This window comes from Quercus robur, chromosome 11 (assembly GCF_932294415.1).
Source record: "Quercus robur chromosome 11, dhQueRobu3.1, whole genome shotgun sequence".
In the NCBI taxonomy this organism is placed as follows: domain Eukaryota; kingdom Viridiplantae; phylum Streptophyta; class Magnoliopsida; order Fagales; family Fagaceae; genus Quercus; species Quercus robur.
The window spans coordinates 9,755,865-9,765,069 of record NC_065544.1 but is presented as its reverse complement, the minus strand read 5'-3'; the positions used below and the strand labels follow the sequence as shown (position 1 = coordinate 9,765,069).

General features: G+C 31.7%; 1 pseudogene; it reads left to right on the top strand.

Moving 5' to 3' along the window:
* The first annotated feature begins 267 nt into the window (after positions 1-267).
* Positions 268-4,784, top strand: LOC126704682 (CMP-sialic acid transporter 2-like; annotated as a pseudogene).
* The last annotated feature ends 4,421 nt before the right edge of the window (positions 4,785-9,205 follow it).

The window sequence follows — 9,205 nt, the reverse complement described above, 5'->3', positions numbered from 1 at the left end:
TAGAGATGTAAAAATTAGTCAACCAACTATGGTAGAATTAAGGTTTCAAATTTTAAATAAAACAATTCTACAATAATAAAAAATTATTTTGTGATAAATATGATTATGAAATGCATTACTTTTCATTAAATTAGTTCAAATTACAAAATAATAATAATAATAATAATGAGATCACCATAAAAAATAATCACGCGCAACGCGCGGGTCTATGACTAGTTCATAATAGAATCTGAGACAGAGAGAGATAGAGAGACATGTCTTGAAGATATGGAATACACAAAACTCAATGTTCAGGTTCCTTTTCCTCTTCACTCGTATATATTCCATATACCCCATCAATTTATATATATGTTTGTTTTTTGTTTCTGGGAAAAGGATGAAGATGGCAATGGCCGGAATGCTCTTTCAGTGACTAACAATGTGCCCACTTTGGGAGGTACCACCATTGACTGGTCCAAATGGAAGCTCAAGTATGAGTTTTTCTTTTTCTTTTTCAAATTCTAAGCAAAAACCCATGTTGTAATTCAGAGGGATTAGTAAGTAAATTATATAAATTTCGTTTTTTTTTTTTTTTTGTTTTGGTTATAGGATCATTGTGATAGTTGCATTGAGACTTCTTACGAGTTCGCAAAGCATACTTATTGTGTGGTCTAAGAGAAATAGCAAGTACAATTATACAATTACCACTACAAATTTTATGGTAATTAAGCATAATTATAATTTTAAATGCTTCAAAGTGTAATTTATGTTTAACATTCAGTTTGGTAGGTCTCAGGTTCAAATCTTAGCTATCAAATGAATAGATATATGTCATTTTTTTAAGGTAATCAAAAAATGGGTATTGATTTAATTCCTCTTTTTATTGAATTAGGTGGAGACTTTGAAATGAGGGTTATCACTTTTAGCCTTGGCAAGAATATGGAGAAGTGAAGGTGTTACTGAAGATAACAGGTATTCCTTGTTTGTTTTTTATGCTAAGTTTTCATAAAACTTGTGATTTAATGCTCTCAATAAGTCAAAATTATCATTTAGCAAAAACTAAGTTGGAAATGAATTATCATATTCTGGAGAAATGATTTTGTACACTCGATGTGCTTCACATAATGGTGGGTCCCATCTGTAGGACCCACATGTAGAGCTCACTCTGACACCTAGAACTAGGGGTGTTCGTGGTGCGGTGTGGTGCGGTTTTGGGCCATTTTTAACACCGCACTTTACGGTGCGGTTTAGCTAAAACCATAACTGCACTGCACCTTATTTTTGCGGTCACATGTGTTGTGCGGTGCAGTGCGGTGCGGTTTAAAGTTTAGCCAAAACCATAACCGCACCACACCTCATTTTTACGGTCACATGTGCGGTGCGATGTGTAAGATGCAGTTTGAAGTTAGTATATTTTTCAACTTTTTGGCTTTTCCTACCCAGCTCAAAACTAATTTTTACTCTTTATTTTGGTCCAAGTTTTAAACTATTGAGTTAGTTTTTCTTTATTTTGGGCTGGCTTTCCTAATCAACACTTGCTAGGGTTATCAAACTTTTTTTTTTTTTTGAAAACTAGGGTTATTAAACTATTAATAATATATTTAATATATTAATATATAGAGAGAGTGCAGTGCGGTGCGGTTTGTACGGTTTTCTTATTATGAAACCGCAAACTGCACTACATCATGCGGTGTGGTGCGGTGCACTATTACTTGTAGTACGGTACGGTTATGTCATTTTGTGGGCGGTTTTAGTGCGGTTTTTGCGGTTTTTTTATTATAAAACTGCAAACTGCACTGCACCATGCGGTGTGATGCGATGCGGTGCACTATTACTTGTAGTGCGATGCGGTTATGCCATTTTGCGAGCAGTTTTGATGCGATTTGTACAGTTTATGTGGTTTGGTGAACACCCCTACCTAGAACATATCTTATACGCCCGTTTATATAAGACCTATGTAAGACTGATGTGGGGCCCACATATCAGTCTCACATAGGTTGTATACCCCGGGCATATACAGGATTTTAAGAGGGCATATTACACAAAATGATTTCACCATTTCTAAGAAGAAAGGCACATTTTTGTTTCATCCCAGTTATTAAACTGTGTTTTTTTTTTTAAAAGTCACATTCTTATTCCAATCATATCTATTTATTATTGTTTCTTGTTCTGCCTTTGAACTAGGTTGAGAACAACATTGGATGAAGTTATTGTATACCCCATTCCTGCATTACTTTACCTAGTAAAAAATCTGCTCTAGGTTGGTCGTGGTAATCATGTTTTTATTTTTAGTAGTCACAATTCCATTGGTATTCTTGCTTGCTGAAATTTGATTAATGCATATTCTTCGAATTCGCTTTTATGTTGCAGTACTACATCCTTGAGCATGTGGATGCCCCGAGTTATCAAATATTGAAGAATCTAAATGTTATCAGTACTGGCATTTTGTATAGAATTACACTTAAGGAGTAAGTCCTTACCATCATTTACATTGGATTTTTTTCATTTCATAATGGAAAATGTTTGCGAAAGCCCCTTAATAAATACAATGAAAATGAAAGAGTCATAAAAACTCATTTGGTTTACACGTCATCTAGTTGATACTCAGAAATCTTGGGAATGTGAAAAGCATCCATGAGCATGAACATATGTACTAATTCAGCTGCTCTTGGGCTACCTGTCTAAGAATGGAGAGTGAAAGATTAAGGAAAAAAAGTTAATTTAAACAAACTAAGAATTTTAGCCAAACCAATTAGGACTGCAAAATTTTTATTGAGCTTTGCGTTCCAATTATGAATTCTTTCAGGTTAAGCTATATTCAATGGGCGGCTTTAATTTTACTAAGTTTTGGGTGTAGCATATCTCAGATGAAGCCGAGGTAAGGTTTTGCTCACACAACTATATTGTTTGTATTTTTCTACTTTCAACTTATTGTCTGTGCCTTAGAAAATGACATTGTTTTTGCAGTTCTAATGTTTTCCAAACTCCTGCTTAAGGTTGGGTGATGGCCATTGTGAGTTAACCAAAATTTTAGACACTCTTAATACAACAATGAAGAAAAAAAAAAGCGGAAAACATTTTATAGCTTAAGGTTCTTGTTATCATAATGCGGGTGATTTCTTTGTAGGTCATGGCACTCCTAAGTGGTTTGGCAGGAGTGTACACTGAGGTTAGTTTTTTAAGTATACAGTTTGCACTATAGTTCTTCAGAACTACAATTCATGCCTGTCATTTAGTCATTTACCGTTTGAATCCTAACCCAACATAACTTGATCAATGATTGGGTTGAATTTTGTTAATTGATAGATTTTGTAAGACTGATTAAAGTTTTTTAGTAATCCATTGAGTTAAAAAAGTGAAGACTCTCATTAGAGTGATCTAGATAACTGTTCTGTTATTTATCTTGCTTATGATTCACAAGCTATAATGAAAAAGCGTCCTTCAAGAAACATAACTGTACAAAATTTCTCTTTGTACATCTTTGGAATCGGATTTAGCACTGTTGCTATAGTGACCCAAGATTTTGATGTGGTAATGAACAAGTAATTCTAGTCTCTGTTTCTGATTCTCCTCTTACAATTGGTCTATCCTCTACATTTTTACCCTGTGAAGTCATTATTTAAAAAATTCTTTACTGCCTTAGAAGTGAAATATTCTTCTTTTCTGATTAGAATTGAAGAAGTTTTAGTTCAGAAGTTATTGTTTCTTTTGTTCAGGGGATTCTTCTATGGATACTCATTTATTACAGTTCTCATGATTCTCAACCAAGCACTAAGGTATCTTAAATATTTTATTTGGCTTCATAAAATGTAGCTTATTTACATGCTTTAGGCTTTAGCATTGTCGTAAATTTCTCACTCCCAGTAATAAGGAATCCCTCATGATTTAGTAATTTTTTTTAGTTATTCTATAACTTCAATTTGTGATTCTAGGGAATATTATAAAAGTTAATTGACATTATATATCAATATTTCAGCACATGTTAGAAGGGTGCATGGTTATGCTTTTATGATTTTAAAATTTTTTCACATGCTGTTATCTTTGGTCAAGATAGAAAGTTTTCTATCAAACAGCAATAATTATATAAATAAAATCTTGTTACCGTCTTGAAAATCCAATTGCCCATAGACTGATTGAAATGCTACCTTTGTGCAGTGGCCTTGCTGTATCCATGGTAATGAAGTATGCTGACAATATTGTGAAGGTAAGTTGGGAAATGCATTTACGTGAATTCATTATTCCTCAAAATTTGTTTGAGTGGATAAATGCTTCGAGAGTATTTTCTTTTGCTTCTTTGCCTGATTTACTTGATCATTGTACTTTCCGTGTTTAATTTTGTGTACTTGTTGTATGCCCTTTGTGTACATTGGGTGGCAATCTTTTTGATTATCCAGCACTTTACGCAGATAAATTCGTCTTTGTAATTGTATTACTCAAAAGAAGCATAATTTACCATCCTGCTGCAAACATTTTCTGCACTTTGTGATTGAAGTTCCCATTTTTATTAGCTTCCCCATGTTGTGCAGGTATATTCTACTTCAGTGGCAATGCTTTTCACAACATTTGTCTTGTACTATTTATTTGCATTTGACATTTCATATGCCTTCGTCTTTGACACAGCGTATGTTAATTCTGGTTACATGGTTCATTTCCCTCCTATGTATTCTTAATCATATTATGAACATCTCGGTCATTTTTCTGTTAACGTTTTAATTACTAGTTTTTAACTAGTAGTTATGTTTTCTCTTGCTTTCAGCGTGGTGGTAGTCTCTGTATATCTACATGCTATTGGGAAGCAAAGATAAATGCCTCACCTCTCTCCTCCATGATGATTTATATACCTTCATTTTCAAGTTAGGATTAATTCAAGATCAGTAATCGAACAATTATGGTATCCAGTGTTTGCTTCGACATTTTTTTTGTAAAATTACAATAACAAGTTTACTCAAGTGTTGGTATATGATTTGAGAAGCTTCATTTGTGAAACCTTTTTGATCAATTACATCTAAGAATATATTTTGAGGCTTCAGCCTTCATTTTGCTTGTTTTGCCAAACCTGACTTGCTAATTGAGTCATGCTTGAGATTTGGTTTCAAGGTAGGAGTATGAGATGGAAGACTAAAAGCATAAAAATTCAAGCAAATCAATGATAATATTCACAATGGATAATATTGACTGACAACTTGGTGAACTCATCCGAGGAATTGATAGACTTTTTTTTTTGGGAGTAAAACGTTAAGTCACTTTTATTAATGTATATTGCGAAAATCATCACATATAAGCTTTGCCAGAGCAGAGGGGATTCCTCCAACTGCACCATATCAGTAACATTGGATTTAGTAGGCTAATAAAAAGGAGCTTTGCTTTGTTCGACTTTAAATCTTAGTAGTATTATGTTCGAGTGATGCATGGCTTTACTCAAAATTATAAGTAAATATATCAAAAATAGATTAATAATTGCTAATTGATACTTTAATAGAGTTTATTAAATATATTAAAATGTGTATATATTACCCATTTTAAAATTAATATGACTTTGTCACTTGACCCATTAATGCGCAAGCATAATGTGTGATAACTCTTCGCATAATAGCAAAGAAAATTAAGGAAAATCTTGTTACACACTCTCTTTGAAAACATGATTGTAACTTACATGACAATGTGTGATAATCATTACCCAAAAAATTCATACATCCTATCCCTCCCATCTCTCGTTGTGGTAAGTTGTTTGAAATACCATCCCTCATATATCAATTGAGGTATAAGACTACAAGGCTCTTAATGAAATCCTCCCCTCCTAATAAATGGTTGAAGGTGAATTTTTGATGCTACCAAACTTGAGGGAGTTTTTGTTACATAGGCAATATTTTCAAAGCGCATACCAGTAAATGTAAGTATTATGGCAGTGTTTGAAATGCAAAGCTTTGGGACACAACTATACCATCTTTGAAGGCAATTCTAAATTCCTAATCAAAGCAATCTTGAACCCAAAACTTGACTCCCGTGGAAATTATATTAGCAAATATAGATTATCTTTTGGAGGTCAAATTGGCCATTTACCACTTTTCACGGAAATTATTAGTAACATACCACTATTTACAAAAATAAGTAGAAATATATCACTTTTTTGAAACTCGAGTTCATGGAACTCGAGTTTGCTGTGTAAATCAAGTTTTAAATACTCGAGTTTCAAAAAAAAGTTGTGTTGGCGTGGATTTTTTTTATTGAAAAAATGCCACATGGAACTCAAGCTTGGTAAGCTCGAGTATTGTGTTGCATGGAACTTAAGTTTACCAAGATCGAGTTCCATGTGGTATTTTTTCAATAAAAAAATCCATGTTAACACAAGTTTTTTTATGAAACTCGAGTGTTTAAAACTTGATTTATACAGCAAACTCGAGTTTCAAAAAAGTGATATATTGCTACTTCTTTTGCAAGCAGTGATATATTGCTAATAATTTCTGTGAAAAGTGATAAATGGCCGATTTGGCCATCTTTTGGATGTTAACAATATATTATGCTTACATTCTTTTTGTGCTTTTGATTTTTGTTCCAAGGCAAACCAACTTTCTTTCTTGTCCATAACTTAGCAAATTGGGCTTCTATTTGTAAGGCTTGTGGGCCTGTTATTAATTCTAGCTAAGGCATGGTGCTAGATTCTGTGGCTTTGTGGTTTTTTTTTTTTTTTTTTTTTTTTTTTTGGTGGGGTTGTGTATATAATTTAGTTACTTTTTTTTTTAGAAAAGATATAATTTAGTTACTTGCCTAAAAACAAAAAATAAAATCAAATGTTCCTTTCAGACTTAATAATAAAGAATTAATTTGAAAAATGCAACACAATAGGATGAGTTCAATTAGCTGGCTGGCTTGTGACATCCAATCTAAATTGTAATCAAGGGGAAAAAAAAAGAACATGTTGAGTTGGCAATAGTTATATGCATTTAATTCCATTTTGGCTTATGCGAATCCAATCACATCAAAGTCACGTTGTGTTGTGGTGCTTTCTATCAATCTGATCCTCTAAGTGTATGGCACATCAATCATCAGAATGCATGAGAAACTTCCATCTTCACTTGAACACTTTACCCAAATAAATCAAAATAAATTCACATATTCCCCAATTATGTAATGTAATCAAGCTTTTTACCTTTTGCCTCTCGTATGTATATTTCTTAAATTATATTAGGTTATTCCTTTTCACTTTCAGGTAAGACATAAGGTCTTAACCTATTAATAATGCAAAATATTTCCTTTTTTTTGGTTGGGAATCAAAAACAATTCTTTCTTGTAAGAGATCTAAGTAATGTCAATGAATTATAAGATTATTGTCAAATGCAAAACAATTCTAAAGACTGAAAATTTTAATTAAAAATTGTTGTTGCTTCTTGTGATAAGATTCTCATATAGGAAATTAGTGGTATAATTTTTTTTTTCTTATTTTAGACAATTTTACTCAATTGGATAAGAGAGAATAATATAAAGTAGCTTTTATCTTTTATTAATTTTTTTTTTTTTACTTTGAGATAGAATTCTACTCTAGCATTTATCTTAAATATTTAGCATTTATGTCATCAATAAGTTTATAAATAAATAAAAAATTGTATAATTTTTTTCAACCATTGCAGTGATTTATGAGTGATAAATAATAAAGTAATTTTAAAAGTGAGTCCATATAAAAAGCCATAACAACTTATCATTCCATACAAGTTATGATAATCATTTTATCTTCCAAGTAAAAAAAAAAAAAAAAAAAAAAAAAAAAAAAAAAAAAAAAAAAGAAAAAAGGAAGAAAGTAAGCCAAAGTTGGGAAAATGATTTACCTTTTTGCTTCTTTTTCTTCCCTCCACTTTCAAAGAAAGGACCAAAGAAGCACTGAGAAAAAGAATGTGCTTTTTTTTCACAAAGTTATTCAACGTTGTCCCTATGCTACTTTGAATAGATAGAATGAATGAAATATGAAAGATCTATGAACAATGAACATGGGTTAGAAAGAATCCTTATTAATGGGCCACCAGAGAATTGCGAATTGCGATTGTGTGCCTAACTATCGATACGTGTCATATCCAAACTCAGGAGTGCTTATTAATTTTATAACTAGTACTAGTATGACTCGTGTCTTAACCTCTATCACCCAAAATGCAATGCGTGATTTTAAAATACTTATTATAAATATTAGTATATTATGAAATCTTTACGTATACTCAAGAAACTTGTAACTGAACTGGTCAATATTTCCTAGTATTTTAAATGGGAATATCTAGAATTCAAAAGACTAACAACTTACCGGATTGGAATTTTTTAGTGTTTTTAATGGAGATATAAAGAATTCAAATCCTCTCACTTCAAACTATTGATGTATCCAAAAAGTCTTTTCACATGCAATTGCATAATATGTGTTCAAAAGCTTTTCTGCTTTTTCAATTACAAAAATATACTAATATTTTTAAATTGTAGCTTGCATGAAATTATAGATCACATATAAAATATATGTTCTAATTTGAGAGAATTTTAGAATTTTTTTACTTTTAATATATGTATACAAGGGTGGTCTACAGGTCAAGTCAGATTAGGTTTGTGTCATCTTGACACTTGACCTGACCACATCAAGATATAAATTTTTGGATTTGTTGTTGATTAGAATGGTTGAAATCAAACTCAGGTTGCTTTAATTAGGATGGTCGATCAGATTTTGTCATCTCCAACAAATTTTTTTTTTTTTTTTTTAAATTATCATGAAACTAGAAGAAGAAGAAGAAAAAATTCAAAGCCCAGTAGATTCCACACAATTCCTACAAATTAATCACAAAAATCAATACAATGCTAAAATTTCAACAAATATTCAAATACAAACAATATATGTTGTTCGAATCTTGCCAAGGATGCAGTTATATATGAAGATTAACCCTAAGCTAATTAAAGATTAACTCTAAGATGTGCAATACAAGTACTTGTATACCACATTACTAGATGCATTGAATTGAACCTAAACTAATATTTCTAACATCAACAAAAAAGAGAATAGGAATCAAAGAAGCCACAACTCAATAATATTAATCTATGAAAGAATAACACCTCCAATTCACAAACCTATCACTATCTGCATCTCTTTCTCTAGGCTTATAATTATGCTGCTATATATTTTAACCATTCATGGATCCCACATGTCCAAAAAAAAAAATATGAAAATATCATTCTCTCCTATCCACCTTAGACACTCTACAATTAG